Genomic DNA, 25,002 nt, shown 5'->3' with positions numbered 1-25,002 from the left:
CTTTTAATGGTAAATGGCTGCATTACTGGCAGATGAGCCTCGCTCAACTGAAGATCCTAATTGTCATGACTAAGATCGTCGATTTATGATCTCCAAACATACATGAAACTCCTGTTGTTTTACCTTTGCTCGGACAGTTCGTTCTTGTACGGTGTATGCAGTAATAAATAACAATATATGTCAACCATCTCGACAGTTACTTATCAATCTATTCAACCAATCTCTTGAAAGTGGCAGTGTAACAACTACACAACTAACAGATTCAAGCAAGTGACGACAGAATAGGTGGATATTAACGTTGATACTGCTGTTTCAGTTGATCCGCACGTTAGCTACCACGCAATCACTTATGCCAAGTCTGGTAAGTGTCCTACCCATTCTCCATCGGCATAAATTCCACCCATATCAAGAGCTGCGTTAAAACAATTATGAGAAGCCAGGATACTCCAGATGTATCAGGCGAATTGTTTAGTGATGAAGCCGCATTTACCAATAATGCCTAGGTAAACTGCCGAAACATGCACTGTTGGTCTGTTGATAAACCCCATTGGCTTCGTCAGATGTAACAGCGGCGTCCATGGAGTGTAAACGATTGGTGTGGGATAGTGAACCATCAGCTCATAGGACCGCGCTTTATTGACAGAACACTTAACGCGCAAAAGTATCGCAGCCTCCAAACAGACCATCTCCCACTGATGCTGTAAGTCCTTCCTCTGTAGACTAGGAGTAACATGATGGCTGTCCAGGCCATAATGCATGAAGTACTACAGCATGTCTTTACGACTTGTTTCCTAATCGTAGGATTGGAGTTGGGGGACTAGTACCTTGGCTGGCCTATTCCCTAGGTTTGACTCATGAAGACTTTTTCTCTGAGGAAAACTGAAAGATGGTGTCTGCAATCACATACACACAAATCGTGATTCTAGTTCATTTTTCCTGTCTGTGTCTTCTTAGAAACCTTATTTCAAAAAATCTTGTTTGAAATCTCCACGAACTACTAACTGTTTCCTCATGTCTGACGATAGCTAAACAGTGTATCTAGAGATCTCATTAATGGTGTGTTTCAATCCAATTTCAGTGGGCAATTTTCCAACTCGTGTGCCGTAAGATTTAGAATACTGATTGGTAACATTTTTACAGACACTACTGAGATTGAAATACTGAAAGGGTATCCTACTGTTGACGGACTATCAGATCAGGATGGAAAATTAATGGAAATAAACAATTTAGCACCTTACATCCCAAAGGAGGTTCATAAAAATCAGTGAGACTTATTTATAAGGACATGTAAAGTGCTCCTGGTTCAAAATACCGCTACAGATGTAGGATTCTTTAATTTAGAACTCGTTTCGGGCTCTTATACGCCCATCATCATGTGATATAACTTCGTGCTGTGACCCGAGCGCCGTGGTGGAAGAGTACAGGACGCGTTGTGTTACCAGCCAGCACAGAGCACGGAGTACCATGTTGCAAAAGTAGGTTAAAATAGGTAGTATAGGATGCGGTATGATCAAAAAGAGATGCTAGTGTCGTATTCAATCTATCCCGCACTAACTGTTTGCCAGTGTTTGAAAGTTACTTTCCTAAAAAGTTATCCTGAATATTCATTAAAATCCAAGTAATCTGTGAATAACTGAGAGAAATAAAATCTGCTGTAAGAGACAGATGGAAATATACACTCCTGGAAATTGAAATAAGAACACCGTGAATTCATTGTCCCAGGAAGGGGAAACTTTATTGACACATTCCTGGGGTCAGATACATCACATGATCACACTGACAGAACCACAGGCACATAGACACAGGCAACAGAGCATGCACAATGTCGGCACTAGTACAGTGTATATCCACCTTTCGCAGCAATGCAGGCTGCTATTCTCCCATGGAAACGATCGTAGAGATGCTGGATGTAGTCCTGTGGAACGGCTTGCCATGCCATTTCCACCTGGCGCCTCAGTTGGACCAGCGTTCGTGCTGGACGTGCAGACCGCGTGAGACGACGCTTCATCCAGTCCCAAACATGCTCAATGGGGGACAGATCCGGAGATCTTGCTGGCCAGGGTAGTTGACTTACACCTTCTAGAGCACGTTGGGTGGCACGGGATACATGCGGACGTGCATTGTCCTGTTGGAACAGCAAGTTCCCTTGCCGGTCTAGGAATGGTAGAACGATGGGTTCGATGACGGTTTGGATGTACCGTGCACTATTCAGTGTCCCCTCGACGATCACCAGTGGTGTACGGCCAGTGTAGGAGATCGCTCCCCACACCATGATGCCGGGTGTTGGCCCTGTGTGCCTCGGTCGTATGCAGTCCTGATTGTGGCGCTCACCTGCACGGCGCCAAACACGCATACGACCATCATTGGCACCAAGGCAGAAGCGACTCTCATCGCTGAAGACGACACGTCTCCATTCGACCCTCCATTCACGCCTGTCGCGACACTACTGGAGGCGGGCTGCACGATGTTGGGGCGTGAGCGGAAGACGGCCTAACGGTGTGCGGGACCGTAGCCCAGCTTCATGGAGACGGTTGCGAATGGTCCTCGCCGATACCCCAGGAGCAACAGTGTCCCTAATTTGCTGGGAAGTGGCGGTGCGGTCCCCTACGGCACTGCGTAGGATCCTACGGTCTTGGCGTGCATCCGTGCGTCGCTGCGGTCCGGTCCCAGGTCGACGGGCACGTGCACCTTCCGCCGACCACTGGCGACAACATCGATGTACTGTGGAGACCTCACGCCCCACGTGTTGAGCAATTCGGCGGTACGTCCACCCGGCCTCCCGCATGCCCACTATACGCCCTCGCTCAAAGTCCGTCAACTGCACATACGGTTCACGTCCACGCTGTCGCGGCATGCTACCAGTGTTAAAGACTGCGATGGAGCTCCGTATGCCACGGCAAACTGGCTGACACCGACGGCGGCGGTGCACAAATGCTGCGCAGCTAGCGCCATTCGACGGCCAACACCGCGGTTCCTGGTGTGTCCGCTGTGCCGTGCGTGTGATCATTGCTTGTACAGCCCTCTCGCAGTGTCCGGAGCAAGTATGGTGGGTCTGACACACCGGTGTCAATGTGTTCTTTTTTCCATTTCCAGGAGTGTATATGGATGTCAGAATAAGTCAAGATCCGATATTACTTCTGCACAACAATAGGGCTTTAATATTTTAAGGAAAGTATTTAAATGTCCAAAAGTATGTACATCCTGACAGAAATAAATAAGGCGGACAAAAATATTAAAACTATGTGGTACATTGGTGAACAGGAGACAGGACAATCAGTCGGTGTACAAGATACCATAACAGTTGAATTAAATCACAATGTTATTACTGATAATTCACAAGCTACGAGTACTAAATGTATCACCCAAAATACCATTAAATGGTTCAGCTAATGAAATGAGAGAAAATATTGAAATGTCATTCCACAAAACTTTAAGCAACTAGAAGTATCCTTCACTGAATTTAATACAATTAAAATAAATCTAAGAAACAAGACCTGATGTGATGTTGATGGAATTTCAGACAGAATTCTAGAAAGTTATCCCTGCTTAGTAAACAATGTCGTTACCGATATATAATGCATCATTAGCGTAGTGAATTTTTCAAGACAGGTTAAATTGCTGTTGTTAAATCTCTTTATCAGAAGAGTGAGGAGAAAGACTTCAACAGTTTTCAGTCAGGTTTCCTTACAGACAACGTTTCCCAAAATATTCCAAAAGTTAATGGACTCAAGAATAGGCTTACACTTAAGTAGTAACAATTTGCTTAGTACATCACAGTTCGGATTCCAGAAGAGTTCGTAGATGAAGAACACTGTTCATACTTCCACTCATCAAATAGTATAAGGGTTAAATAATGAAATATCGCCATTTGCTATTTTTTGTGTTCTTTCCGAGGAATCTGAGTGTGTGGACCATGTTAACCTCTTATTAAAAGTAAAATTAAATGGAGATGGTGGCTTTACACACAGGTGGTTTGAATCACACTTAACAGAGTGAAAAACGTTGTGCTGATACATTCCAACAGTGTTGAAATGGTAGAAAAATTAGTGATTATGAAGAAATGACCTATAATACAGTATTCAACAAGCAGAAATGACCTTTAGGCAGAAGATGCTAGTGTTATAATATATCTCATTAAAGAGAAAGAAACATAGGTGATTGTAAGAGAGGTGTTCCAAATAAAAGTGGTTCTCAGTAAATGGATTTTCCCCTAAACACTGAAAAAACCCTGTATGTCGCGGTCTCTACAAAAAATGTCATACCAGCGGTTGAAGTAGCACAAGAGCAGGAATCAATAAATAGGAATGCGCATGAAAACATGAACTGGATGGAGCGTAGTAACAAGCTTCTCGAACAGTTAAGGTCAGCTACCTTTTCTCTTCCTAGAATTGCTGATATTGGATAAAGACGAATTACCCTCCTGACATATTCTGTGTATATCCACTCAGTGACGTCTTACAGAATATTTTTCTAGGATAACTCACCACCTAGACAGGAAGTATTGACTGCACAAAAGCGAACAGAGTGGTGGTATTCACAGACGGACATCATATAAGTAACTCCTCAGGAGTTGGGCAGTTTAACTGCACCGTCACAATACATACATTCGCTACTGAAATGTCATCAGTACTCCTCAGAACTGGCGGAGAAGAGTAAGGACCATACCTACAATACAAGAGGGGACAAATGACCTCCGTAACTGAATATTAAAGCCGTCAGTGGCTCATAAATGTGTTCAATAAACAAAAACAATAAGACTTTCAACATTTACCCATTAACATAAAATGTGTGACAGGTAGGAAATCAAATTTTAGATCTAACATAGAATCATTTCTCCTGGACAACTCCTTGTATTCCAGGGACGAATTTCTGTTTAGAAACTGATCACTGGCTCGTTCCCCATCATTTCTATTAGGAAATCATTCAAATGATCTGTGGGATATGTAACTAACTAACTAAGTAATATAGAAGAAAATTATCGGAGGGATGGATATCCATTTAGTCTTCGTGGACTTGCAGAAGGCCTATGTGACGGTGCAACAAAACAATTTATGGAGAAGGATGAAGAATAGTAGCATAACAACTACTTAAATAAAATCTGGTGAGTGTCGTTAAGGCAGGAAATTCTGTGTCACCGGAGTTTCCCATTACAAATGTTCTGTACCAAAGATGTGCCATGGCACCAATGCTGTTTAACATCTATGTGGAGGAAAACATAGAGCAGCATATGTGAAGGCATGAGAGTCCTTAGGTACGAAAATTTGTAGATGCTTCTCTTCACTGATGACCAGCTCATTCATCGGGAGACCAGAATATTCTTCGGAAGTCAAAAGAGGAAGTCGGGGCGTTAAGTTAGCTTGACAAAAACCGAATATCTGACGATTGGCGACAGTACCATAGGGGATCTGATGATTGTCGCTAATTAGATTGGGAAATGCAAGTCTTCTATGTATCTTGGGTCTACGTTACCATAAAACGAAACAAGTGAAGAGGACTAGCTAAATTGAGGCACGGCTAGAGGGCTCTACGGCTCCTGAATTCAGTCCTTTGGAGTACAACATAACAAAAAGAACGAGACAGGTGATACATCGTTTAGCTGTTGAAAACAGCTTACGTACGAAGCCGAATCAGAGGTAGTACACAATTCTCAGAAAAACACTATCGATTTTTGGAAGCAAAGTTGTGGTATCTCAAGGCTGGACCACATACCGAATACCAACATAAGGGAGACTATGGATGTCGATAAATCAGTAATAGGCGCCATAGAGACGAAACGGCAAAAGTAGTACGGGCATCTAGAAAGGATGGGCGATTGCTGATGGCAGATAAAGTGTGGCAGTGAACTTTAGCGGAAAGAAGAAGGCAGGGACTGTCCAGGAAGAGCTGGACTCTAGATGTCTGGGAGGCGATATATGTAAAAGGGCTACAAGAAGGAGATTTGCGTGATCCGAGGAAGTGGTAGCGGTACCAGCCGTAGAATACAGTATGGCAATATGATGGAAAGCTTATTATCGGCTCATTTATTATTTTGGACCCCTGGGATGGAAAGGAGATCAGAAAAGACAGTACACGCTGACGGTGGAAAAAATTCCAACAAAGATCAGGGGCGTACCTTGTCATTTAGATAGTAGTCTGCATGTTCATTTTAGTTCCGGTTGGTTGTGAGTTGAACAAAGGAACAGTTATGGTATTCACCTGACATTTGCAGGAGAACTACAATAAGCCTCAAATTTGGATAAGGGGACAGAAAATTCTACTTACTGTAGTTACCCAAGAATAAAAACTTAGAGCCTAATTCACTGCACAATCCATCTATTACTATGATTTCTACAGCTCTTGCAAGTTGGATAGTTGAAACACTACGTTCGGCTTGGACTCAAAAACGTCCCTTTAAATTCAAATGTGAGATAGTGTAGACCTGTAAAAGTAATTTTAAATCCTGATTATTACGTGCCTAGCTATTTTTACACATATCTGATGTGTAGTGCTTTATCTTACTGAATTATTTCGAGTCTAATGACACGTATTTTCTGTTATCAATTATAGTGTCGGTTTCAAATTCCAACCTGACCACTTCAAACTAATGCAATTCGTTATTGACATCAGAAGTACGTGAAACACTGAACTTCCTTATGTGGTCAGTCCGTGATTTGCTGTAGATGATGAAAACTGTTAACACCTACTGCAGTTATGGTTATCTTATGTATTTGTGGACCCACCGAATGAGCTCTAGGGGACGAATGATACCCAGTAACACAACATGCAAAATGTAAATGCTACAAACACTTATTAGGGGAACACCAATACTGAGATAGATCAAGCACAGTTTGCGTAGAGGCTTGTGATACGACGAAGTACCGTAACACACTACCTGTTACGCTCTGGCGATGGAGCTCGATGACCTGTTACGAGATAAAAACTGAGGCAATATACTATTGCAGGGAGCTAATCGACTGTTGAATCACACATAAATTCCGCTTATGCTACTGCCGCAGAGTACACCCAATTTCGGTCACATATTTCTGGTAACCGTGAAAGGGCGGTGCCGCGCTTTAAATAGCGACGCGTGTTCCCACTGGATGACAGATTGCTTTCGATCGACGATGGCAAACAACGCGTCGGCATTGCTGGTGACGTGATGAATGGGCGGCGATACAGACAACTCACCGGTTCCGCTACTGGATTGTGCGACTTCCAGTCCGAGCCCGATATTCAAATTTAACGATACATCATAAATTTGCCTCAACGGCTCAATTTCCATCGGTCCGTATTTGAGAGCAGCTCTTAAGTAAAAAGACGATATTGGAGGCTGGATATATTTTGTCCAACGTACGGCGCGTACTGGTGTGCAAAATTAAGGACAAAGATGAATTTCGCATTATGCGTCACTACCAAGTAACAGAGCAACTTAGACCATACACAGAAAGAATTGATGAAGTATAGTACAAAAGGAAATTGAAACAAATAACTAATGAAGCGTTCAAGAACAGCACTTCTATACAAAGACAATTACTGCACTACAGTAACCGCGATTCATGGTGGTTCACTGTACATTACAAAAGGCAGGGTATGGTTCTTAACAGGGGTGAGGATGCTTTACAAGGCGCTCCTATTTCGGGTATAAGGTTGGTTAGGCGTTCTTGTGATAGGACCTTCCATTCCTGTACCAGCGTAGTTGACACCTGCAGTACCGGCCATTAAAATTGCTACACCAAGAAGAAATGCAGATGATAAACGGGTATTCATTGGACAAATATACCAGAACTGACTTGTGATTACATTTTCACGCGATTTGGGTGCATAGATCCTGAGAAATCAGTACATAGAACAACCACCACTGGCCGTAAAAACCGCCTTGATACGCCTGGGCATTGAGTCAAACAGAGTTTGGATGGCGTGTATAGGTACAGCTGCCCATGCAGCTTCAACACGATACCACAGTTCATCAAGAGTAGGGACTGGCGTATTGGTGACGAGCCACTTGCTCGAACACCATTGACCAGACGTTTTCAATTGGTGAGAGATCTGGAGAATGTGCTGGCCACGGCAGCAGTAGAACATTTTCTGTATCCAGAAAGGCCCGAATAGAACCTACAACATGCAGTCTTGCATTATCCTGCTGAAATGTAGGGTTACGCAGGGATCGAATGAAGGGTAGAGCCAAGGGTCGTAACACATCTGAAATGTAACGTGCACTGCTCAAGTGCCGTCAATGCGAAGAAGAGGTGACCGATACGTGTAACCATTGGCACCCCATACCATCACGCCGGGTGATACGCCAGTTTGGCGATGACGAATACACGCTTCCAATGTGCGTTCACCGCGATGTCGCCAAACACGGATGCGACCATCATGATACTGTAAACAGAACCTGGATTCATTCGAAAAAATAACGTTTTGCCATCGGTGCACCCAGGATCGTCGCTGAGTACACCATCGCAGGCGATCCAGTCCGTCATGCAGCGTCAAGGGTAACCGCAGCCATGGTCTCCGAGCTGATAGTCCATGCTGCTGCAAACGTCGTCCAACTGTTCGTGCAGATGGTTATTGTCTTGCAAACGTCCCCATCTATTGTCTCAGGATTCGAGACGTGGCTGCACCATCCGTTACAGTCATGCCGATAAGATGCCTGTCATCTCGACTGTTAGTGATACGTGGCCGTTGGGATCCAGCACGGCGTTCTGTATTACCCTCCTGTACCCACCGATTCCATATTCTGCTAACAGTCATTGGATCTCGACCAACTCGAGTAGCAATGTTGCGATACGATAAACCGCAGTCGTGTAGGCTACAATCCGACCTTTATCAAAGTCGGAAACGTGATGGTACGCATTTGTCCTCCTTACACAGGGCATGACAACAATGTTTCACCAGACAACGCCGGTCAACTGCTGTTTTTGTATGAGAAATCGGTTGGAAATTTTCCTCATGTCAGCACGTTGTAGGTGTCGCCACCGGCGCCAACCTTGTGTGAATGCTCTGAAAAGCTAATCATTTGCATATCACAGCATCTTCTTCCTGTCGGTTAAATTTCGCGTCTGTAGCACGTCATCTTCGTGGTGTAGCAATTTTAATGGTCATTAGTGTACTGCAGCACGTCCAGTACGTTTACTCAACGCATCCATCGCGTGCTCCATGGAATTTACGTAGGGGAAGCACGCAGACAAGTCCATTCGGCGTTTATCTTCTCTTTGCAAGAGCATCTCCATGTGCACTGTTCAATGCTGTCGCGTAGCGCCTTCCATTGAAATGAAGTCAGAGCAGAATGCATCCCTCAAAAGACGCACATGAGGAAGGTGTAAAGTGTCACACTAACGTTCGTTGGTGAGTGTATCGCATTCAGAGGTTTAGAAGTCAGCACGCACATGTGTCATTCAGCCTCCACACAGAGAACCAGTGCAGTGAGAAAGATGGTTTCCTGCTGGGTTGACAAAATACTGTATCCAGAAATTGGAGATGCTTGCTTCGTTCTACATGGATGTCTCTCATAACTTAAGTAAATGTGTTTGATTATTCAAGTACAGCACAGTCGATATTCCGTAGTGTGCCCAACTATCCTGGCCTTCCTCCTGCTCCATGGCCTGCTAATCACTGTCATGACCTACCGAGGTACAGCAGTGGGAACAAGTAATGCACCCTGGTACGTTGTCGAGCTTGATTGTTTTAATGGATCATTTGTTACAGAGTGGAGGGCCATAATGTACAATGTGCATACTGACTTGCAAATCTTTTAACACGGCGCCGGCTGCGGTGGCCGTGCGGTTCTAGGCACTTCAGTCTGGAACCGCGTGACTGCTATGGTCGCAGGTTCGAATCCTGCCTCGGGCATGGATGTGTGTGATGTCCTTAGGTTAGTTAGGTTTAAGTAGTTCTAAGTTCTGGGGGACTGATGACCTGAGATGTTGAGTCCCATAGTGCTCAGAGCCATTTTTTTTAAACACGGAATAATCACCAGTCACGGTTATTATGTTCTGGTGGAGGGGCTCTTGGAACGAGTTGATAATCGGCGAACGGACTGGTTTGCTCCTTCCCCCGACTTAAATCTCATCGAGGACCTGAGGGATATGTGGGAGAGACGTATTGCTGCACATTAAGTTGCACCAACGACCACCCATCAATTGTCAACTGCACAGGTGGAGACACGGAACTCCCTACCCCAACATGGGAGCTCTTTGCAGAGCTTTCAGTTTTGTCCGTGGTGATCACACACCCTATTAACTCTTCACATACCATCGGGCCTAAGAGGCACATCCGTGATGTTCAATGTCTTCTCTATTAGCAACTACGCATTTTATTTTAATGAAATATTATGACTTTTCTTAATTTGTTACGCTAGTCATAATTTGGAAACAATTATAACTTTCTGCTAAAGTGCCGGTGCACATTTCCTCCAGTACGGGCCTCGCAGGCCCGTGCGGTTAGAAGCGATTTTTCAACAACCAGTAGTCTGTCTGCAGTTCCCATTGCTGACTAGCGCTGTTGCTCTTTCATTCTCCGCGGTCCTCCGTGTGATAACAACACATTTATTTTGGTGAGTTAATTCATAACAGTTGTCTATCATACAAATTGATGATCTCATGAAGGACGATAAGATGATAAGACACGGGAACTGTTGGAGCAGTTTTCCGATTCTGAAAACACACCAACTCAACGCGAATCTTCCAGTGACTATGAAAATGAGGTAGGTGTCGCTGAAAACTCAGATTATGATGAATAATTCCTTTACGAAAGTGGAGAAGAACAATTTAGTGTAAACTCTGGTGAGTGTGAATTACTGCTTCCTCGTAATGGGAATGAAATATGGGTTACAGCTCCTCAAGCTGGAACTTCTGATGTGCGGAGCGAAAAGGATGTATTGAAAGGAAACCAGGGACCAACGATTTATTAGATTAGGAACTGTGATAATGAAGAATCTTGTTTTATGTTGTTCTTTCGTGTACCCCTCATTGACTAAGTGTGTATGTGGACCAACAAGGAACGTATTGCTCATCAGTATGGGACCCTTACCAGGTTGGATTAATAGAAGAGATAGACATGATCCAGCGAAAAGCAGCGCGATTCGTCATGGGGACATTTAGTCAGCGCGAGAGCGTTACGGAGATGCTGAACAAGCTCCAGTGGCGGACACTTCAAGAAAGGCGTTACGCAATACGGAGAGGTTTATTATCGAAATTACGAGAGAGCACATTCCGGGAAGAGATGGGCAACATATTACTACCGCCCACATATATCTCGCGTAATGATCACAACGAAAAGATCCGAGAAATTAGAGCAAATACGGAGACTTACAAGCAGTCGTTCTTCCCACGCACAATTCGTGAATGGAACAGGGAAGGGGGGATCAGATAGTGGTACAATAAGTACCCTCCGCCACACACCGTAAGGTGGCTCGCGGAGTATAGATGTAGATGTAGATGTAGAACGTCGAAATGCTTACGAGTACTGAGTGGATAAAGATATGCATGAAATAAAGAATTTGGTGTTATGATACAGACTGTAGTTCAAAAGTGAAGGAGTGGAGATAAAACTTAGTGGAGTGCTGGGAGTGGTCAACCACTGTTGAATGAAATTATGTCTCACAACCGCTTCAGTGCTATTCTGAGGGCGTTGCTCTTTGACGATGTAGCAGCCCCACGTAAACATAGATCAAGTGACAAAATTGGAACCAATCAGAGACGTTTTTGAGAAGTGGGAAATTACCCTTAGGAATGCGCACATTCCAGGATGGTGCATGATTGTGAATCAACAGTTGGTCACGTTTCGAGGTCGCTGTCCATTTCAACAGTACATACCCTCACAACCTGGTGGATACGGAATAATGTTCTGGGCAATTTATTACCATGAAACAAGCTATTTTTGGTAGATGGAGGTGTATTTGCGGAAGGAGGAAGAAACGAGAGCCGTGCGACTTCGAGGGAATGTTGTGAAAACCGTGGTGATAGAACTTGAAAAGTCTGGACGTAATATCACCTGTAACAGTTTTCTACATCTCTCGATTTACCTCATTATTTACTATCAAAAGATCTGACACTAGTCGATACTATCAGAACAAAGAAAGATGAACTGCCGGCCGATTTTGTTACACCTAAAGGACGTGAAGTACACTCTACGTTATTAGTTTTTCAGCCAGGTGTGACGATGGCCTCTGATGTTCTTAAGAAAAGCTAAGTTATTATCGTCCTTGGCTCTCTTCATGACCAACCAAACGTGTCATCATCACAGGTGAATAAGCCTGATGTTATAATCACATATAGTGTCACAAAGGGTGGCGTTGACACCATGGACCAGGAGACGTCATGCTACAGTGTGAAAAGGAAAACAAGGCTCTGGTCATTGGTGGTGTTGTTCAACACGGTCGATGTAAGTGTAATGAATGCACACAGAACATGGATGTTGTTGGCTACCAATAAAAAAAGAGACGTCGGACTTTCATCATCAATTTTGGGAATGCAACTATCAGGGGTAAAGAAGTCAGTGAATTTATTAATAACACCGTATCAAGGGAAGGCAGTGAAACCATCAGCTAATAAAACGAGAACAAAGACAGAAGTCAAATTACATGTTATAAGAGGACAAAACCTGTATACTCGGAACATTCTACTATTGTCTGCAGACACGGGACAAATTTGCAACAAGAATAAAAGCAATCAATAAATGTATATGACTTGTGTTTCTCAAATTGTAAACCTTAAATAAAGAAAATGATTTTTAAAGTATTTATACCTTAAAAGTCGTTCACAACATAAGTAGTCAAAATAGCGTCAATTAATGTAAATTTAAACAACACGGTCCTGAGAGGCCCGACAGATGGGCAACACTATACAGAACTTCTGGTAAAGAGAGGTTTAAAAACCATGTTCAACCTGTTCTGATACCCGCGGAACTGTCATGACACATGGAAACTTCAGTGAAATTATTGTCTTTGAATAAAAGTGTCATTTCGCTTCGTTTCATCGGGTATTCCTTTCAGTTATGTACTGTACAACACCGTATCTTTATATGCATTGTCCAAGTTTCATCGAGCTACGTTGCTTGGTAGCGACACATCAGGCGAAACCTAATTTTGTCCCTTCGTTTCGTACCATTGTGTTAATGCGTATGGTTCGTAATTTTCTGACATATTTCATTAATGGCTATACGTTAATTAGCTGGTTTCTTCATTAGTATACTCTTGAATCTCATTCTGATGGTAACGTGCATATCCTAGAGCGCGTAGTATATAATGTGAGAAATTAGATGTACCCTTTGAAAGCTGATGTGAACAAATTCAGCAGATGAGACACTGTACTTATGCCTGTAATACGGAACTAAGCACACACGGAATAAAAGATAGCCTTTATTCCCCGCAGACCCAAGTCCACGAGACTTCGGAGTAATACCTATGGTCTCAGTTTGCGAGGTAGAGAGTCCACAAGTTTCTTTAAGTGCCTGTTGTCCAGCTGAAGCCATCTATTGGTTATTAGATCTCGGAGAGATTCCATATTGCGGGGACGTGGGTTTTTGTGTGTCACCCACTGTTACAAATAACCCCCGTCAGTTTCTGTGGGGATAAGAGCGGTCCAGGTGTGGTACAGTGCTTGTGTGTTATTCAGACTAGAAACGTAGGCGTGGAGACCTGTGACCACGGCAGTTGTCGTTTTGGAAACGTCATACTGGCAATGAATTTGTAGAATTAAGACCAAAAGCTGGCCATTGACAGTGTTAAAATAATCGTCCTTGTTGAGATGCACGGTATTCTGAAAAAGTAGGGCCGAGTTAATGGTTCTACATATATCTCTCTGACCTGAAAGACACAGTTCACAAACTGCGGGTTAAAAGCCTCTGTGGATTCGACGCCTTCCATCAGCTGGAAATTGGGAACATCGTGACATTTCCGATCAAACCTGCCCCACAGGTCAGCTACCGTTTAATTCATGTGTTGTTTGGCCGCTTGTAGATTTTCAGCTATATGTATCCCTGTGAACTACGGCATTTCACGATTTAGGCTGTGATATATAGTGACGTAAGCCAAAGGCTTGGCCGCAATGGTGACACCGGTTCTCGTCAAATCACCGAATTTAAGCGCTGACAGGCTTGGCTAGCAGTCGGAAGGGTGATGGTTCAGGTCTGCCGAGGGCTGTCGGCAAGCAGGATGCACTCAGCCCAGTTGAGGCAAAGCTGACAGCGACCAGGGAAAGTGGTGTTCTGATCACACGCCCCTCCGTCCGTGCATCTAGTGACACCTTCGACTAGGGATGATACTGCGGTCCGTTGTTGCCGTTGGACCTTCCGAATCCTATCCGTACAGAATTAAATGTAGCCAAGAAAAAAGCCTGAGACCGTCTTATGAAATTACAAATTTTAAACATTGCTGTTTTGATCACCTGACGTTCAGCAACTCAATTTTATTTACGCTTTTTGAGTATACCCATCTTCAAAATAACAAATGAATTGTAAAGTGAAATTTGTGACTCACCCACTAGGCAATACCATAATATGAAGCACCTCCCCTCGTTTAATATTCTGAAGATGAGTTTACTCGAAAGGCGTAAACAAGATTCAATTACTGAATATCAAACTACTAAAAATTTTTACTTCTGCGAACACTATAGCACTGTCCAAAATTTATACTTTCAAGAGGGACTCGATTAAAAAAGTCCATTGTACGACAGTCCCTTCGCATAAATCGCTCGTAAACCAGATGAGTTGTATTTTCTCTAACAGTAGCGATCCGGACAGGTTTCATTAATGACGCCTGAGTCTGATCACCGGACCTTTTCACAATGTATTCTTACGCCTTGTTAAATGGCCGCGAGTGATACACCGTTCCTTGTAGACTCGTTGGTCACACTCTGTTAATAACCAACATAGCGGGCAACTTATGAAGCATTGCGGTCATTTACACGTCGCAGCACTATAGCTCCGTTCTACTATTCTGTGATGTCTCCACGAAGTCTTCTTGCTGATTTAGTTACATTCAGTCGACTGGCGCACATATACACGCACAGCAGTTGCATGTGGGGTAAGAATTCCAAAAAATGGATCAAATGGCTCTGAGCACTATGGCACTTAACATCTGAGGTCATCAGTCCCCTAGACTTAGAGCTACTTAAACCTAACCTAACCTAAGGACATCACACACATCCACGTCGGAGGCAGGATTCGAACCTGCGTCCGTTGCAGCAGCGTAGTTACAGACTGAAGCGCCTAGAACCGCTCGGCCACACCGGCAGGCTAAGAATGCCATTCCCACTACACACATCTAAGTTTTTCATGGCTTTCTTAATTCACATAGATTGAATATAGGCTGAGTCCGCTGAATGAGTCCCGAACTATCCCATATCAGAAGCTGTATGTCTTTTTATTGAACTCACCAGTTTTGAGCTTGAAGATAGAGTTATTCAGGATTATGTGATTGTCGTTTGTACATCTCAAAACGTCACTGATTGTCGGTCGTATTGGTTGTCATCCACTAACAATCCTTGTTCCAGACGTCTCTCTATCGCCTGTGGTTAGCATTTAAAAAGTTTTCCGAGGAATGACGGCTCCACTGATCTACATCACATCGATCAGAAGAGAAATTAGTGACGCCGGCCGGAGTGGCCGAGTGGTTCTAGGCGCTACATCTGGCACAACCCGACCGCTACGGTCGCAGATTCGAATCCTGCCTCGGGCATGGGTGTGTGTGATTTCCTTACGTTAGTTAGGTTTAAGTACTTCTAAGTTCTAGGGGACTTAAGTCCCATAGTGCTCAGAGCCATTTGAACCATTTTTGAAATTAGTGACACAAAATGTAAGTGGTGAAACGTGGGGGAAACAACAATTGGTGGACCAGTGTGGCATAAACAGTCTGGTATTTTAGCAGCTGCGCGGCCTCGTCGATTTATGGAGGATATAGTCTATTACCAACGGGATTTTGCCAAGAACGCAGAATCTAATGCAACCAACAACTTCACTTTTGTATGAAACCAGTCTCTTCTCCCTTTTAGTATCCTGCTTCTCCCGTTGTAGGTACATCCAATTCAACCAAGATACGACCTTACAGTTGTTCATGATTTTTCTAGAATTTGTTTTCAGATTTATTACAAAAGACTGTACAAAACGGACTTCACGGAAGTTTGTGCAGTAACAGTGTGCTTTACAGCTTGAAAGCACTTTACAGATTGTAACAAAACTCACACATGGTGTAGAAGTTGCGAGTGAAGAGCGTCGTAATTCCTCGAGAAGCCTGCCGTATACCCATAGCGTGAGACATCCTTCCTCCTCCCTCAGAACTGGTCCATCGCCTTTACAACGTCCCGTGCGGCTGTTGTGGAAGTGAACATCATTAAACAAACTTTGACCAATGCATATTTCAAGAAGCATCCCTCGGGACCCATCCCTTTTTTGGCCTGTGCGCGGCAGACGAGATACGTTGTACGAGGAGAGTATGTTTTCCCATCTCAAAAGATTACTGCTTCAGCAGCTTCGGAAGCCCCGACGTTTATTTCTACCTTCTCTGATAAATGCTATGAGCTGCTAATTGTAGAAGCAACAAGGAACTCACTTTCTTACACTACATAATCTAAATTATTACCTGACACACTAGCCACTAAAATGCGGTAACTTTCATATTAGATAAATATTTCTTTGATTCGCCGACTGAGAAATATGGAAATCGACAACTCAGATTTTTCAGTTTATTACTACTGACCCGTGTTTCATAAATAAATGGCTCTGAGCACTATAGGACTTAACATCTATGGTCATCAGTCCCCTAGAACTTATAACTACTTAAACCTAACTTATCTTAGGACATCACACAACACCCAGTCATCACGAGGCAGAGAAAATCACTGACCACGCCGGGAATCGAACCCGGGAACCCGGGCGCGGGACGTGTTTCATAGTTCTGGCAGCACTATAAATAAAAAATTATCAGACAACTGTAGTGAAATTAATCCAGGGTACTCAAACGGCTCAAAAGTTGCTACAGTAATAGTGATATAAAAATTTTAGTCTCCAGCTAACAGAAACCGTAGTGATGTTAAAAACAATTGTAATGTATTGTGTACTTTTCTGTCCAAGTTTGACTTCTCCGGACTATCTTTACATCTAAAAGCAAAGTAAAACTAAGTGTGTACTGTCTACTATTTTATTAACACCAGAAAAGTTTTGTAGATAAATGCAAAATTTACTTCTGCGGTTGTGCTAGCAATCCGTCGTTTATGCGTCAGAAGCACACAACATGGTATGCGGTCCCTGCTTTAAGTAGTTATCTGGTGGAGGGCGGGCAGGGTGGGAAGCGGCAAGAAGGAGGAGGGAGAAAAGTGAAGCTGAGAGATTGGTAGAGAGGAAGCAAGGCAGGGAATAGTCATGAATTGAACAGATTCACATTCGCTAAAATATTACATTAACTTGCGTAAAATAGAGTGTGTTAGGCTAAAAGCACAAAATGTAAAATTGTGTGAAAAATTTCTTTGTACAATTTTTATTCATTTTTTAGTTATACAAATTTACATAATGATTTACCGAATGTAATCCGGTATGCTCACGAAATCCCTCAGTCATGTTCTGTGTTCTTAACTTCATAAAGAAACTGTTTATATAATTAAACTTTTTACAATTTTAGCACAAGATTTTCTGTTTTTACGCAAGTTTCTGTGGTGTTTTACCGAACATAAATCCGTTAAACTTATGATATCCCTAACAGCACCTCGCTCCCTGCTTCGTTTCCCTCTTTCGATCGATGTCGCTACTCTTTTCTCCCTGCCCCTCTTCCTGCTTTCGCCCTCATCCTCCCTCCACCAGGTACTAATTTAAAACATGGATCACAGATGATACCGTAGTACTACGAAGTGTGGGTCTGACAGAGGCGTGGCGGGTTGCTATCGCAACTACATTTACGTAAAATTATTTCCAATTTTTTGTAGAGTAATAAGTAATACACACGTAGTTTTAATTTATCTTTAGATTAGAAGATGATCCAGGTAGACTGAAACATGTAATTATTAAAAAAAAGTACAGCTGAGAATAGAAAATAATCGAAAAATTAGGCTTTTTTAAAACTGTTATATTTACTTCTCTTTTACTTTATTCGCTTTGTATGCGACATTGTAAAGGCAATACTTCGTTCGACATCAAAAACTATTTATGCCAAATGGTTTTCCTTTTACTTAATAATTCAATTTTATGCTTCTAACAATGTCAGTTTTGGCGTCCTAATGGTTCTTACTCTATTATACTCTTAGGGTTTCTTCACAGTTTTGGTTTCTATACCCACAGTTTCTGTATCCTTCCAGTTTCCTCCTGTTTATAGTTCACCGTTCTCGTGCTTTTCAGACTCTTCCGATTTCCACTTCTTCCAGTGCCTACTTCCTTTCTCTCCACATATTTTCACCTTATTTATATATTAACAAGGGAGGTGTAGTGGTTAGGGAAACGGAACTATATTCTGCACGAAGTTTCTTATCCCTATCCAGTCATCCAGATTCGAGTTTTCTAATTACCCTGAATTTCCTCAATCGAATGCTAATCTGATACCTTTTGCTGGTACTCGTCCCCTGTAATCTTGTACGTGATCTCTGATTACCTCGAGGTCGATGTTACATTGATTTCGATTCTACTTACCGATTGCTACTTTATCATCACGTATGTTCGTGACTTTAAAAAGTATCATCAAATTCAAATTATTTTTAATTCATGTGCAACAGTTGTAAAAAAATGACATGTGAAAAACAACTCGGCAAAATAATTTGAACGATTGTGGTAGACCGTCAGAAAATTACTCGAGGGTATCGAACGAGAGAGCTTGTCCTTCTTCCAACATTAAATTCATTCAACACATTAGCGTTTCGAAAGAATGTGTCAGGTATACGGCACACAGCCTATACATGTGTGTTATAACCGAATCGAGTCGCAGCAACATTGCTGAAAACACATGTCCTAATTGGAAATTTATTTCCTTTGTTTGGAGAAATTTAAATGCTATGCAGTGAACCTTGGGCAGCTGAATTCAACTTGTTTTCGTTCACGATTGTGTTCGATCGAGAGTCGTGTATAATTGTATTGATACAGGCTGATTGCCTTTTGAAGATAAATACCAAGATTAATTGAACATACAGGATTTGTCCAATTGTCAATATACGTATTCCTCCAATATATCACCGCAAATTACATGTGGTACTTACATAGGGCTTTGTGAGTTCATTACTGAATTCTGAGTCGAATGATTTGTATAAATCGGTCGGCAATATGCATTCCCTTCACTGGATCGAAGTGAAACCTTTCCTGCCCCTGACTGCTGCATACTCTGATTTTAACAACGAATTTACTTCGATATGTGCTTAGTATAAAAGTTTTCTGTGCAAAGCTGTAGTCGTTTTTCATTTATTTGTAATTTATTTATTCGTTTATTAGTCCACCAATGTCAAAAAATAACGAAACAAACATGATACGTTGGTATTTTGCTTCTGAATGGGCCCTAGAGCGAAGAATCTACCTCAAATAACCGTCTATTGCTAACGTAAGAACGACGGGGAAGAAAGAAATGCACCGATAGAAAGGAAACAATGTATTAAAATATGGAAGTTTTGAAAACTAGGACGAATTTTGGAACACTAGGAAAACTTGCCGATAGTAGGTTGTGCTCTGGATATTGTGTCTCTCGATGAAACATATTAGGCTGAACAACTTCATCCCTTGTATGTAGAATTGATGAGAGCGTAAAACTAATGGGAAGCTAGCAGTCTTAACAGTTTCTTGTGGTCCACATGTCATGCAAGAAATTTTTGTAAGCAAACAATGTTGAGACGAGAGAGGTAGCGAAAGATACGGTTAAGAAAAGACTAAGTAAGGAAGTCTTGTGGCAGAAGCTGCAAGGAAGGCGTTCTGCATAGCGGTGAGCTGAAGTTACAATACGAGGCAAGAAACTCATTTCCTTCAGCTTACAACTTGGTTAGTAAATGTAAAAACTTGGTTACTACAGCTTATTTCAGGGGAAGGTTGTGGGGGATGGCAAATGGGTACTGGAAAAATTTCTTCTCATGTACCATCATCAGTTGTAGGAATGTAAATCTGAAACACACACACACTGATCACCCGCCGTGTTATGTCTTTGTGGTGTACCAATGAAGATTTGAATATAAATGTAAGGGAGTCTAGAAACTGGAGTTTGTTAGAACAGCTGTAACTGGAATCGCCTTGTAGTCTACACTGAGTATGCCAACAAGCCTAATTATAACCAAATATGCTCTAAACACGCCTTCGTGAATAACATTTGAACGTAAGATACGTTCATTGTGAATAGTGGCAGTGTAACAAAAATAAACATTTCATAATTTTCACGTACTTCACACTTCGCCACTGTGGTCAAAATCAAGTTTAATGAAGTCGTATGCTATTCGTGGAAGCGGGATGATGTTACTGTTACGTTTTTTTTGGAGCTACATGTACATTTTAGTTTAAATTCTCTTGACGGTAGTCATGTATCTTGGTAATGTATATCTTAATGTGCCAGTCACATTGAAAAATAAACCCATTTGTAAATATATCATGGAATATTTCCAAGTAACCAAATTAAGTCTGTTACGGAGATACATTATTTTTACGACACCCCAAGATTGTGGGTTAGTTGTGGCGATTTTGTGCAGACTAAGGCGCTGGGAGTTTTGAGAGAGGTAGGGCTGGATGTTTATCGAGGTATTAACTTCGGTAATCAAAAATGGCTCTCAGCACTATGGGACTTAACATCTGAGGTCATCAGTCCCCTAGAACTTAGAACTACTTAAACCTAAATAACCTAAGGACATCACACACATCCATGCCCGAGGCAGGATTCGAACCTACGACCGTAGCAGTCGCGAGGTTCCGGACTGAAGCGCCTATAACCGCTCGGCCACCACGGCCGGCTAACTTCGGTAATCGATACTACCTTCATCAGTGACATAGTAAAGCCAAGTATGTAAAGTATGGGTAATAGGCTTAAATATTTTTGTGTACTAGGCCGTATTCGACTGTGGAACTTCGTGAAGATGCTTGAAATTAAAAAAAAAAAGAAGTTAAACGTTAAATTGAACGACAGGTTAGTTACACATTATTTGTTCCCTAATGTTCAGCGTGTGCAGAACCAATGCGGAAATAAATGCAGAGTTCACCACTGTGACATTAAAACTCAGGTCGAAAGAACAGCAACGCCAGTTATCACAGATAACGTCGCCATCGTCAGTACAAGCGAAGACGAATTACAGGGTGTGCTGAATGGAATGAACAGTAAAATGAGAGCAGAGAACAGGCTGAGGGTAAACTAGAAACGATAAATAACATTAGGTGTAGCAACATGACTTTATTAATGAATTTAATATCAAAACTGAGGTTGACTTAGTGGATGAAACGAAGGAATTTGCTGTCATGGAAATCAAGTAACTCTTCACTGACAAAGCAATTAGGATTTTAGAAGCAGGCCAGCTCAGCTAAAGAGGGCTTTCCTCGCTAAAGGAGACCTGCTTATATCAAACTTAGATACTGATGAACGAATTCCTGCGCACAGCGTTGTATCCAATTGGAAAACTACAGTGGTAAAAAAATGTAAGTGAAGAGTATCGAAGCGTTAGGGATGCGCTGTTACAGATGGGTCATGAAAATTAAGTGGAATTATAAAACATGTAATGAGTAGTTTCTTTGCATAATCGCCGAAAAAAGAATTATGTCTTAAACACTGACAAGAAGACTGGACAATATGAGAGAACATACGTTAGGATCTTAGAAAGTAACGCAGTGTTAGCAGGGGGCAAACATTTTAGGTGCAGACAGACACTGGAATGTGTCCAATATGTCAGGATTTTGTATAGATGGGCTACTCAAGAGATCATCACAGAATCTGTCAGAAGACTAAAATGTTCAACAGAGCACAGCTATATGTGTTGTGTGCTCATGGTCTTGTAGAATTTTTTAAATGGTTTCATATTCACCACTGATTGTACGTTTATTACAAAATCGATCATAGCAAGAGGTCTACATTTCCGTAGTTGAATATTGTAATGAATTTTCAACTAAGGCTCGAAAGACCTTGACTGTATAGTCAACACTCTTTCACACTGGACATGTTTTCTCGACGAATATGAGTGATTTGTGAGATCATACAAAACAAGGGATAAATATAAGGCTCATGTCTTTCACCCAGTAGGTTCTCGAGAGTTCATTTGACCGAATACGGCATACAATGCCTGGAAATTATTGCTGCTGATAAAGTGCTCTATTTAACAACCAGTATTGGTAGACAAACCTTAATTAGCTTCTGTAAAGCGATTATACCATCATATTAGGCAAATATAAGATCACTGCCGTCAGGTAGGAAAACGATGAATTTGTCACTATTGTTACATCGTAATATAAATTACTTCATCAATATGTACACAGAAGGGCAAATGAACAAATAAACAGCAACCAAAACGACGCAACACTAAAAAATTATTCGAATGGGATGGAAATCGGTAGATGTAGCGTACATGTACAGAAAAATACATGGTTACAATTTCAGAAAAATTCGGTGATTTGTTTAAGAGAAAGAGTTTCACGAATTGAACAAGTCAATAGCACGTTGGTCCAACTATGGTTGTTATGGAAACAGTTATTCGGCTAAGCACTGATTGACAGTTTTTTTTATAACCCCATGAGCGATGTCGCGCCATATTCTGTCAAACTGGTGCGATAGATCGAAAAATCCCAAGCTGGTTGGAGGGCCCTGCCGATATTGGTCCAAACGTTTTCAATCGGAGATATATCCGGGGCACTGCTGGCCAAGGTAGGGCTTAGCAAGGACGAAGACATGCCGTAGAAAACTTGTTGTCACGTGCGGGCGGGCATTATCTTGCTGAAACGTAAGCCCAAGATGCCTTGCAGCAGCAAAACGAGGCGCAACATATTGTAAACGTACCGCTGTTCTGTGGAGGCGCCGCGGATCACACACAAAGGGATGGTGCCATGAAAAGAATTGGCACCCCAGGCCATGACTCCTCATTGTCGGGCCTTATGGTAGGCGACAGTCAGGTCGGTAACCCACCACTTCCCGAAAGTCTCCAGACACATCTTCGGCCTGGAATCTCATTGACTGGAGCAGAATTGTCCTCAGTGATGAATTCTTCTTCGAACAGAGACCCGACGACAGCGAAGCCTGGAGACGCCAGCGCACAAATGAGACACCAACTTGACTGTCGTCCTCCATATGGCCCGACAACGTGGAGTGCTGACCTGGGGTGCAATATCGTTTCATAGAAAGATCCCTTTCGTTGTCATCCATGGCACCCTGACAGCACAGCGATACGTCGAAATTTTCTACACCCAGTTTCTTTGCCCTTCATGGCGAGCCATCCTGAGCTTACATTTCAGCAAGATGATCCTAGCCCACGCTCGGCGAGAGTTTCTACTGTTTGTCTTTTTGTTTCCCAAGCCTCACCTTCGGCAGCAAGGTCGCCAGATCCCTCCCCGACTGAGAACTTTCGAAGCAATTTGAGCAGGGACTTTTGACGATCTAACGCAACAAATGAACAGAATTTGGCACGATATCGCTTTGTAGTACATCCAACCATTCTATGAATCAATGCTAACTAGAATAACTGCTTGTGACTGAGACAGAGGTGAGACAACGTGTTACTGACTTACTCAATTTGTGTAGGTCTTTCTCTCGAATAAATCACTGATTTTTTCTGAATTTGTTATCATTTGTCTGTCTGATCGTTTGCATCACATCTACCAATTTCCGTCCCCTTCGACCGATTCGTTCGTGATGCGTCGTTCTTTCTTTTTTTTGTCTTAGAGTGTCTACACTGATAGGCAGTATTTCATGATACATCAGCAGTCGGCACACGTGTTGTGGTATGCATCTTTTCACAGCGTTAACATCGAGTGTTGATGTAATATGAAAGAGTGCACTGGCTGGCTCAATTTATGTATTGGCGATGTAATTTACATTTCGATACGAGAACAGTGACAAATTAATGCGTCTACCGCCGGACGTCAATGATTTTATACTCGACTAATATGATACTTAGAGTGCTTTTAAGAACCTGATGATGTTCTGTCGACCGAAACTTATGGTTAAAAAACAAATTTTATCAGCAGCTCTAGGCAGTAGTCAAGACATTTGCAAATACTTAGAGTTACACGACACCAACACACAAAAATATAATGGAAAAAAGATGCCATGCTGAATGCCACCTAGGAATAGGAGTGCAGTTAGGGAACTTAGTACAGTAAAAATTAAGAAAATAAGTTCTTCTGATGTCATACGAAGTTTTCCGTGTTAGTCTGGCAACCTTACACTTTTTCTTGAATTTCAGCTTATTTTGTATTACTTAAGAGATCTATGCATGTGTTCATATACCTACACCGTGAGTTTTCCCCCTTGAGACATTGCAATATCTCAAAAATTATGCAACTGTTTTAAAGGAAAAATACGTGTTCAGTACTTTCAAAAATACTCTCCGGCGATACGAACATACTTCTAAAACGTAAATAGGAATATTCCAATTTTTACTGTAGATTCGGATTATACTCGGAAAAATACGTAATTTTTGTATGTAGCATTCCTTCGTTGCGCGACGTATGGAGCAGGAATCGAACAAGAACAAAATAGTGTTCAAGAAGAGTGCAACGGATCAATGGAAGGAAACCACATGTGTTCAGTAATTTTGAAAAAAAGTTTGCTTGAGATGTTTCCTGTCGCATCTCACCAATGGGGTGCACTTTCGAACTGTGTCCTCTGACCTCTGACCAATAAGGTGTTCGTTTGACGTGTGTCCTCTCACCGAAGGGGTGCTCGTTTGTGTGGAATATTTCACAGTAAATGCTCAAAAATGTCGCCGCCCATATCGATGCACGTATTTATCCGCATACGGAATGATTCGACTGAGAACTGTTTCCACTGCAATCTTCTGGTAAAGATTGGTGATGCACGGAATCGTGTTATTGCCTGTTGTTGGCATTTGATTAGGTACTTCATTCTCCAGTTAAGCCAACAAACAAAAGTCAGGCGAAGTATGATCTGGC

Source organism: Schistocerca nitens, chromosome 5 (genome assembly GCF_023898315.1).
Source record: "Schistocerca nitens isolate TAMUIC-IGC-003100 chromosome 5, iqSchNite1.1, whole genome shotgun sequence".
In the NCBI taxonomy this organism is placed as follows: domain Eukaryota; kingdom Metazoa; phylum Arthropoda; class Insecta; order Orthoptera; family Acrididae; genus Schistocerca; species Schistocerca nitens.
Note: the sequence above shows the minus strand (reverse complement) of the source record.